Below are 11,536 nucleotides of genomic sequence, written 5' to 3'. Positions count from 1 at the left end.
TAAAAGTGAGAGGATGGAAAAATACATTTCATGCAAATGGAAAGCAAAAGAAAGCCCAATTAGCAATCCTCATATCAGAGAAAGTAGACCTTAAAGAATGTTACAAGAGATAAGGAAGGACACTACATAATGATCAAGGGATAGATCCAAGAGGAAGACATAACAATTGTAAATATCTATGCACCCAACATAGGAGTACCTCAATACACAAGACAAACACTAACAGACATAAAAAGAGAAATTGACAGAAACACAGTAATAGTAGGAGACTTTAACACCCCACTTACACCAATAGACAGATCATCAAAACAGAAAATTAATAAGGAAACACAAGTCTTAAATGATTCATTAGACTAGATGGATCTCATTGATATCTTCAGGATATTCCATCCAAATGAAGAAGAATAGATGTTCTTCTCAAGTGCTGTGGAACATTCTCCAGGATAGAAAATCCAGGGTCACAAATCAAACCTCAGTAAATTTAAGAAAATTGGAATTGTATCAAGCACATTTTCCAACCACAGCACTATGAGACTAGATATCAATTATGAGGAAAAAAACTGTAAAAAACACGAACACATGGAGATTAAACAATATGTTTCTAAATAATGAACCGGTTACTGAAGAAATCAAAAGGGAAACACAAAAATTCCTAGAAACAAATGACAGTGAAAACACAACAACTCAAAACCTATGGGATGCAGCAGTTCAAAAATGAAAGTTTATGGAAATACAATCCTACCTCAAGAAATAAGAGAAACATCAAATAGACAACTTAAATTTATACCTAAACGAACCTTAAAAAAAAGAAGAACAAAAACAATTAGTAGAAGGAAAGGAATCATAAAGATCAGAGCAGAAATAAGTGAAAAAGAAATAAAAGAAACAATGGTAAAGATTAATAAAACCTGGTTCTTTGAGAAGATAAACAAAATTGACAAACCCTTAGCCAGACTCATCAAGCATAAAAGAGAGAATAGTCAAATCAACAAAATTAGAAATGAAAAAGAACAGCTTACAACAGACAATGCAGAAATACAAAGGATTAGGACTTCACTTTCACTTTTCACTTTCATGCATTGGAGAAGGAAATGGCAACCCACTCCAGTGTTCTTGCCTGGAGAATCCCAGGGACAGGGGAGCCTGGAGGGCTGTCGTCTATGGGGTCGCACAGAGTCGGACATGACTGAAGTGACTTAGCAGCAGTAGCAGCAGCATGATACTATTATTAACAACTTACATGGCAACAAAATGGATAACCTGGAAATAAGGGACATATTTTTAGAAAAGCTCAATCTTCCCATACTGAACCAGGAAGAAATAGAAATTATGAACAATTCCATTATGAGCACTACAATCAAAGCTGTGATCAAAAATCTACCCCAAAACCAAAAGCCCAGGACCAGATGGCTTCACAGGTGAATTCTATCAAACGTTCAGAGATGAACTAATGCCTATTCTTCTAAAACTCTTTCAGAAATTGCAGAGGAAGGAACATTCCCAAACTCATCCTACAAGGCCACTATCACTCTGATACCAAAACCAGACAGACAAAACAAAACAAAACAAAAAACTATATACCAATATCAGTGGTGAACATAGATGTAAAAATCCTCAAAAAAATTCTAGTAAAAATAATTCAACAGCATATTAAAAAGCTCATACACCTTGATCAAGTTGGGTTTATTCCATGGGTGCAAGGATTCTCAATATATGCAAATCAATCATTTGCATATATTATGTTAACAAATTGAAGGTAAAAAACCATATGACAATCTCAATAGATGCACAAAAATCCTTTGAGAAAAGTCAGCACTCACATATGATTAAAATTCTTCAAAAAATGGACATAGAAGGAACCGACCTCAACATAGCAAAGGCCATATATGATAACAGCAAACATTATTCTCAATGGTGAAAAACTGAAAGCATTGCCTCTACGATCAGGAACAAGACGAGGGTGTCCACTTTCACCACTACTACGCAACATAGTTTTGAAAGTCCTAGCTACAGCAATCAGAGAAGAAAAAGTAAGAAACACAATCCAGATTAAAGAAAAGAAGAAGAAATAAAGCTCTCACTGTTTGCAGATGACATGATACTACACATAGAAAACCCTATAAATACTATCAGAAAATTACTAGAGATAATCAGTGTTAGCAAAGTCACAGGATACAAAATAAATACACAAATCACTTGCATTTCTATATACTAACAATGAAAAATCAGAAAAATAAATTAAGAAATCAATCCCATTCACCATTGAAAAAAATAATTAAGTATCTAGGGATAAACTTACCTAAGGAGACAAAATAGCTGTATACAGAAAATTATAAGACACTGATGAAACAAATCAAAGATGACATAAATGGATCAAGAGATATTTTACATTCCTGGGTAGGAAGAATCAATATTGTGAAAATGACTATCCTACAGAATCAATGTGATCCCTATCAAATTATCAATGACATTTTTCACAGAACTAGAACAAAATATTTCACAATTACATATGGAAACTCAAAGGACCCCAAATAGCCAAAGCAGTCTTGAGAAAGAAGAATGGAGCTGGAGGAATCAAGCTTCCTGACTTCAGATTATACTACAAAGCTACAGTCATCAAGACAGTATAGTACTGGCACAAAACCAGAAATATAGCCCAATGGAACAAGATAGAAAACCCAGAAATAAACCCATGAGCCTATGGGTACCTTATTTTTGACAAAGTAGGTAAGAATATACAATGGGGCAAAGACAGCATCTTCAATAAGTAGTGTTGGGAAAACTGGAATGCTACATGTAAAAGAATGAAATTAGAACCTTTCCTAACACCATTCACAAAGCAAAACTCAAAATGGATTAAATGCCTAAATGCAAGACCAGAAGCTATAAAACTCTTAGAGGAAAACATAGGCAGAACACTTGATGACATAAATCAAAAGAAGATCTTCTGTGACCCATCTCCTAGAGTTATGGAAACAGAGCAAAAGTAAACAAGTGGGACCTGATTAAACTTAAAAACTTTTGCACAGGAAAGGACACTATAAGCAACATGAAAAGACACCCCTTAGAATGGTAGAAAATAGCAGCAAATGAAAGAACTGACAAAGGACTAATTTCCAAAATATACAAGCAACTCATACAACTCAATACTAGAAAAACAATCAACCAATGAAAAATTGGGAAAAGACCTAAAGAGACATTACCCCCAAAGAAGACATACAGATGGCTGACAAACACATGAAAATATGCTCAACATTGCTCATTATTAGAGAAATGCAAAGCAAAATTACAATGAGATATCACCTCACACTGGTCAGAAAGGCCATCATCAAAAAGTCCAGAGAGGGTGTGGAGAAAAGGGAATATTCTTGCACTGTTGGTAGGAATGCAAATTAATATAGCCACTGTGGAAGATGGTATGGAGAGTCCTTGAAAAAGTGGAATAAAACTACCATATGACCCAGCAATCCCAGTCCTAGTCATACACCCTGAGGAATCCAAAAATGAAATAGACACATGTACCCAAATGTTCATTGCATCACTATTTACAATAGCTAGAACATGGAAGCAACTTAGATGACCATCAACAGATGAATGGATAAAGAAGTTGTGGTACATATAAACAATAGAATATTATTCAGTCATAACCAGGAATGCATTTGAGTCACTTCTAATGAGATGAATGATACTAGAGCCTATTATACAGAGTGAAGGAAGTCAGAAAGAGAAAGCTAAATACCATATACTAACACATATATCTGATCTGATCTGATCTGAACACATATATATGGGATCTAGAACGATGATACCAAAGGATTTATTTACAGGGCAGCAATAGAGAAACAGATTTAGAAACAGACTTATGGTTGGGGAGAGGGAGGGGGAGATATATGAAGAGAATAACATGGAAACTTATATTTAGTGCAATTCAGTCTCTCAGTCGTGTCCGACTCTTTGCGACCCCATGAACTGCAGCACGCCAGACCTCCCATCACCAACTCCCAGAGTTCACTCAGACTCACGTCCATCGAGTCAGTGATGCCATCCAGCCATCTCATCCTCTGTCGTCCCCTTCTCCTCCTGCCCCCAATCCCTCCCAGCATCAGAGTCTTTTCCAATTAGTCAACACTTTGCATGAGGTGGCCAAAGTATTGGAGCTTCAGAGTCAGCAGCATTCCCTCCAAAGAAATCCCAGGGCTGATCTCCTTCAGAATGGACTGGCTGGATATCCTTGCAGTCCACGGGACTCTCAAGAGTCTTCTCCAATACCACAGTTCAAAAGCATCAATTCTTTGGAGCTCAGCTTTCTTCACAGCCCAACTCTCACATCCATACATGACTACTGGAAAAACCATAGGCTTGGCTAGACAGACCTTTGTTGGCAAAGTAATGTCTCTGCTTTTCAATATGCTATCTAGGCTGGTCATAAATTTTCTTCCACGGAGTAAGCGTATTTTAATTTCATGGCTGCAGTCACCATCTGCAGTGATTTGGGAGCCCAAAAAAATAAAGTCTGACACTGTTTCCACTGTTTCCCCATCTACTCCCCATGAAGTGATGGGACTGGATGCCATGATGTTCATTTTCTGAAAGTTGAGCTTTAAGCCAACTTTTTTACTCTCCTCCTCACCATCATCAAGAGGCTTTTTAGTTCCACTTCACTTTCTGCCATAAGGGTGGTGTCATCTGCATATCTGAGGTTACTGAAATTTCTCCCGTGAATCTTGATTTCAGTTTGTGCTTCTTCCAGCCCAGCGTTTCTCATGATGTACTCTGCATAGAAGTTAAATAAGCAGGGTGACAATATACAGCCTTGCCGTACTCCTTTTCCTATTTGGACCCAGTCTGTTGTTCCATGTCTAGTTCTAACTGCTGCTTCCTGACCTGCATACAAATTTCTCAAGAGGCAGGTCAGGTGGACTGGTATTCCCATCTCAGAGTTTTCTACAGTTTATTGTGATCCACACAGTCAAAGGCATTAGCATAGTCAATAAAGCAGAAATAGATGTTTTTCTGGAACTCTCTTGCTTTTTCGATGATCCAGCAGATGTTGGCAATTTGATCACTTGTTCCTCTACTTTTTCTAAAACCAGCTTGAACATCTGGAAGTTCATGGTTCACGTATTGCTGAAGCCTGGCTTGGAGAACTTTGAGCATTACTTTACTAGTGTGTGAGATGAGTGCAATTGTGCGGTAGTTTGAGCATTCTTTGGCATTGCCTTTCTTTGGGATTGGAATGAAAACTGACCTTTTCCAGTCCTGTGGCCACTGCTGAGTTTTCCAAATTTGCTGACATATTGAGTGCAGCACTTTCACAGCATCATCTTTCAGGATTTGAAATAGCTCAACTGGAATTCCATCACCTCCACTAGCTTTGTTCATAGTGATGCTTTCTAAGGCCCACTTGACTTCACATTCCAGGATGTCTGGCTCTAGGTGAGTCATCACACCATCATAATTATCTGGGTCGTGAAGCTCTTTTTTGTACAGTTCTTCTGTGTATTCTTGCCACCTCTTATTAATATCTTCTGCTTCTGTTAGGACCCTACCATATCTGTCCTTTATTGAGCCCATCCTTGCATGAAATGTTCCCTTGGTATCTCCCATTTTCTTGAAGAGATCTCTAGTCTTTCCCATTCTGTTGTTTTCCTCTATTTCTTTGCATTGATCGCTGAGGAAGGTTTTGTTATCTCTTCTTGCTATTCTTTGGAACTCTGCATTCAGATGCTTATATCTTTCCTTTTCTCCTTTGCTTTTTGCTTTGCTTCTTTTCACAGCTATTTGTAAGGTCTCCTCAGACAGCCATTTTGCTTTTTTGCATTTCTTTTCCATGGGGATGGTCTTGATCCCTGTCTCCTGTACAATGTCACGACCCTCCGTCCATAGTTCATCAGGCACTGGTTCTATCTGATCTAGGCCCTTAAATCTATTTCTCACTTCCACTGTATAGTCATAAGGGATTTGATTAGGTCATACCTGAATGGTCCAGGGGTTTTCCCTACTTTCTTCAATTTCAGTCTGAATTTGGCAATAAGGAGTTCATGATCTGAGCCACAGTCAGCTCCTGGTCTTGTTTTTGTTGACTGTATAGAGCTTCTCCATCTTTGGCTTCAAAGAATATAATCAATCTGATTTTGGTGTTCACCTTTGGTGATGTCCATGTGTAGAGTTTTCTCTTGTGTTGTTGGAAGAGGGTGTTTGCTATGACCAGTGCATGTTCTTGGCAAAACTCTATTAGTCTTTGCCTTGCTTCATTCTGTATTCCAAGGCTAAATTTGCCTGTTACTGCAGGTGTTTCTTGACTTCCTACTTTTGCATTCCAGTCCCCTATAATGAAAAGGATATCTTTTGGGGTGTTAGTTCTCAAAGGTCTTGTAGGTCTTCATAGAACCGTTCAACTTCAGCTTCTTCAGCATTACTGGTTGGGGCATAGACTTGGATTACTGTGATATTGAATGGTTTGCCTTGGAAATTAACAGAGATCATTCTGTTGTTTTTGAGATTGCATCCAAGTACTGCATTATGGACTCTTTTGTTGACCATGATGGCTACTCCATTTCTTCTGAGGGATTCCTTCCCACAGTAGTAGATATAATGGTCATCTAAGTTAAATTCACCCATTCCAGTCCATTTTAGTTCACTGATTCCTAGAATTTTGACGTTCACTCTTGCCATCCACTGTTTGGCCACTTCCAATTTGCCTTGATTCATGGACCTAACATAACAGGTTCTTATGCAATATTGCTCTTTACAGCATCGGACCTTGCTTCTGTCACCAGTCACATCCACAAGTGGGTATTGTTTTTGCTTTTGCTCCATACCTTCATTCTTTCTGGAGTTATTTCTCCACTGATCTCCAGTAGCATATTGGGCACCTACTGACCTAGGGCATTCCTCTTTCAGTATCCTATCATTTTGCTTTTCATACCGTTCATGGGGTTCTCAAGGCAAGAATACTGAAGTGCTTTGCCATTCCCTTCTCCAGTGGACCACATTGTGTCAGACCTCTCCAACATGCCCGTTGGTCTTGGGTGGCCCCACATGGCGTGGTTTAGTTTCATTGAGTTAGACAAGGGTGTGGTCCTAGTGTGATTAGATTGACTAGTTTTCTGTGATTATGGTTTCAGTGTGTCTGCCCTCTGATGCCCTCTTGCAACACCTACCATCTTATTGGGTTTCTCTTACTTTGGACATGGGGTATCTCTTCACGGCATGCTCCAGCAAAGCACAGCCACTGCTCCTTACCTTGGACGAGGGGTAGCTCCTCCTGAACTTGAACGAGGAATAGCTCCTCTAAGCAACAGTTAGAACTGGACATGGAACAACAGACTGGTTCCAAATAGGAAAAAGAGTACGTCAAGGTTGTATATTGTCACCCTGCTTATTTAACTTCTATGCAGAGTACATCATGAGAAACGCTGGGCTGGAAGAAGCACAAGCTGGAATCAAGATTGCTGGGAGAAATATCAATAAGCTCAGATATGCAGATGACACCACCCTTATGGCAGAAAGTGAAGAGGAACTAAAAGGCCTCTTGATGAAAGTGAAAGAGGAGAGTAAAAAAGTTGGCTTAAAGCTCAACTTTCAGAAAATGAACATCATGGCATCTGGTCCCATCACTTCATGGGAAACAGATGGGGAAACAGTGGAAACAGTGTCAGACTTTATTTTTGGGGCTCCAAAATCACTGCAGATGGTGACTGCAGCCATGAAATTAAAAGATGCTTACTCCTTGGAAGAAAATTTATGACCAGCCTAGATAGCATATTGAAGAGCAGAGACATTACTTTGCCAACAAAGGTCTGTCTAGCCAAGCCTATGGTTTTTCCAGTGGTCATGTATGGATGTGAGAGTTGGGCTGTGAAGAAAGCTGAGCTCCAAAGAATTGATGCTTTTGAACTGTGGTATTGGAGAAGACTCTTGAGAGTCCCGTGGACTGCAAGGATATCCAGCCAGTCCATTCTGAAGGAGATCAGCCCTGGGAATTCTTTGGAAGGAATGATGCTGAAGCTGAAACTCCAGTACTTTGGCCACCTCATGTGAAGAATTGACTCATTGGAAAAGACTCTGATGCTGGGAGGGATTGGGGGCAGGAGGAGAAGGGGACAACAGAGGATGAGATGGCTGGATGGCATCACTGACTCAATGGACATGAGTCTTAGTGAACTCCGGGAGTTGGTGATGGACAGGGAGGCCTGGCGTGCTGCGATTCATGGGGTCGCAAAGCGTCGGACACAACTGAGCAACTGAACTGAGGCCCTCTGGCGCTCGTGCAGCCACCACTGCTTGGACGTGGGGTCGCTTCTCCCGGCCGCTGCCCCTGGCCTCCAGTAGAGATAGCTCCTCTTGGCTGCTCCTGCGCTTTCACAGCCTGGCACTCTCTGCTGCCGCCCCTGACCTCGGACGTGTCATAGCACCTCTTGGCTGCCGCCCCTGACCTCGAATGTGGGATAACTCTTCTCAGCTGCCGCCCCTGACCTCGGACGTGGGGTAGCTCCTCTCAGCCGCCGCCCATCAGGCTTGGGGTCCTCCCGGCTTCTGTCCCTGACCTCCGACGTGGGGTAGCTCCTCTCTGCCACGTTCCGTGCACCGTCGCATACAAATACTCCAGATGTTCATTGGTTTCATTGTCTGTTGTTGCTGCTGCTGCTGCTAAGTTGCTTCAGTCATGTCCGACTCTATGCGACCCCATAGATGGCAGCCCACCAGGCCCCCCCATCCCTGGGATTCTCCAGGCAAGAACACTGGAGTGGGTATTGTCTGTTAAATGAATGTAATAATTTCATGTACGTAAAGATGGGCTTCCCAGGAGATGCAGAGGTAAAGAATCTGCCTTTCATTGTAGAAGAAGCAAGAGACTCAGGTTCAGTCCCTGGCCTAGGAAGGTCCCCTAGAGAAGGAAATAGAAGCCCACTCCAGTATTCTTGCCTGGAGAAATCCATGGACACAGGACACTTGTGGGCTACACTCCAAGGGATCGCAAAGAGGTAGACACGACTGAGTGCGCATGTGCGTGGGCACACACACAAGTAAAAACTTAACTAGTCTAGAATCGCCAGATATATTTATATCAGTTCCTTTCGTCTCCCTACCTTTAATTAGAGACAATGGTGATCAAGTACGGGTTCAGCCAGCTTTGGGAAAATTGATGGAAGAAAAGAGCATGTGTGGGACTGCCCTGAGAGGTAAAGCTCCCTTGCTGGAGGAGAGTTGAGGTATGTGGTCTGATCCTTTGCAGGGTTCCTGGTTCAAGGACTGAAAAGAACATAATGTAAGGAAGGAGTGAGAAAGAGGGTAGGGGCAGTAACAGACGTGTATCTATTAAAATAGTTAAGTTAATGTAATTAAAATAATTCAGGGGAGACTGGAATCAGAACTGGTGGAGATGGAGGTGGAGAGGGTGGTCAAATTCTGAATGTTGATCTAGCAGATGCGAAATGGGAAGGGAAAGAAAGTGAGGGATTAATCATGATCATCAGCTTTTTGTCAATAAAAAATTGTAAGGAGTCTATGGGATTATGAAGTGAGGCATATTGGGGCAGAGAAAGATCTCTTTTCCTGAGTTGTTGGCACACTTGAATGTAACTCACAAGTTCCAGACAGAATATTTGGGAGACCCAACAAATTGATATTTAAATATGAGACCAAAAATACATTAATTGCTTATACAACAAGATGAAGTCATTTTCATTTTATATTTACTTACTTTGTAAATCTGGAAGAATTTCTAAGGGTGTTATTCATTTCAAAATTTTTCATTTAAAGATAAAGGTAATATTCTAACAGACATATTCATGAAGAATAGTATTACCAGAACTAGAGAAAGTAAAAATAAAATGATATTTTTTGAATAATATTTTGTAAATGTTATGCAAGTGAACTTTCTCTAGATGCCTTTGATTATTAACTTTTTCTCTTCTCATTTTCTGCCCTTATATTTATAACATGAACCACTGATGGGATTGAGTTTGTTGTTGTTTAGTTGCTAAGTTGTACCTGACTCTTTGCATCCCCATGGACTAGAGCCCTCCAGGCTCCTCTGTCTGTGGGATTTCCCAGGCAAGAATACTGGAGCAGGTTGCCTTTTCCTTCTTCAGGGGGTCTTCCTGACCCAGAGATAAAACCCACATCTCCTGAATTGGCATGTTGTTTCTTTACCTCTGAGTCACCAGGGAAGCCCTGGGAATGAGTTCAATGGAACTGGAAGTCCCAGGAAAAACGTACTGAGAGAAAATAAGATTTATGGGTATGTACATCACTGTTTCTAGATTATTTCACATGTTAGTCAATACAATCTGTTGTCATTATAAGGTATATAAATAGCTAAAGTAATTTAGATTCAAAGATGTTTTAGGGTCTTGTCTTAGTTTATTAGGGCTGCCATCACAAAATACCACAGACAGAACGTTATTCTCTCATATTCTGGAGGCTAGGAGTTAAGATCAAGTTGGTTTTTCTTGAGAAGTCCGTCCTTGGCTTTGAGATGACTGCCTTCTCACTGGGTTCTCTCATGGCTTTCTTTCTGTGTATACAGAATTAAGACTCCAACAGAGAAATGTAGGAGGACAAAATTAAGTTCATAACACTTCAATGGCTATTAAACAATAAAACTGGGATTTTCCTTCTCCCAGACTCCACAATGCAAGTTGTGCACATGTAGTGTTTGATGTCAGACTGAGGCCTGAGACTAAAGATAGAGGTAGGAACATACAGTGGGAAGGGAGCAGGGGTCACTTGAAGAGTCTTATGTAATGGAGATATATAAATGCTGATACTTAAATTATTGTTTACTTTTCTTGGAGTCAAACTACCTGTAGGCCATTTAAAAATTTGTTTTTTGAATTAATATTTCATTTTTATTGAAGTATAGTTGATTTACAATGTTGTGTTAATTTCAGGCGTACAGCAAAGTGATTGAGATCTATCTATAGTAGATATAGTAGTAGTCCATATGTATCTCTGGGCTTCCCTGGTTGGCTCCACAGTAAAGAATCTGTCTGCCAATGCAGGAGGTGAGGGTTCAAGCCCTGGGTGGGGAAAGTGCCCTGGAGATGAAAATGGCAACCTGATCTAATATTCTTGCCTGGGAAATCCATGGACAGAGGAGCTTGGAGGGCTGCAGTCCATGGGTTTATAAAGAATTGGACACAATTTAGCAACTAAACACACACACACACACACACACACACACACACATCTCTATTTTTTTCAGATTCTTTTCCCTTAGAGGATATTGCAAAATACTGAGTATAATTCCTGGTGCTATACTGTAGGTCTTTGTCAGTTTTATATTTTATGCATAGTATTGTGTACATTTTAATCCCAAACTCCTAATTTACCCCCCTTGCTTTTCCCCTTTGGTAACCATAAGTTTGTTTTCCATGTCTTTAGGTTTGTTTTGTTTTGTATGTAAGTTTGTTTGTATCTCTCTCTCTCTCTCTTTTTATTTTTAAGAATCAACATATACACAATACCATACGATGTTTGTCTTTCTCTGTCTTACTTCACTTAGTATGATAACGTCTAGGTCCATCTA

This window comes from Bos grunniens, chromosome 16 (assembly GCF_055505025.1).
Source record: "Bos grunniens cultivar Pamir isolate PY7600 chromosome 16, Bosgru_T2T1.0, whole genome shotgun sequence".
Lineage (NCBI taxonomy): Eukaryota > Metazoa > Chordata > Mammalia > Artiodactyla > Bovidae > Bos > Bos grunniens.
The sequence above is the reverse complement of the archived record's forward strand: the minus strand, read 5'-3'. Positions refer to the sequence as shown.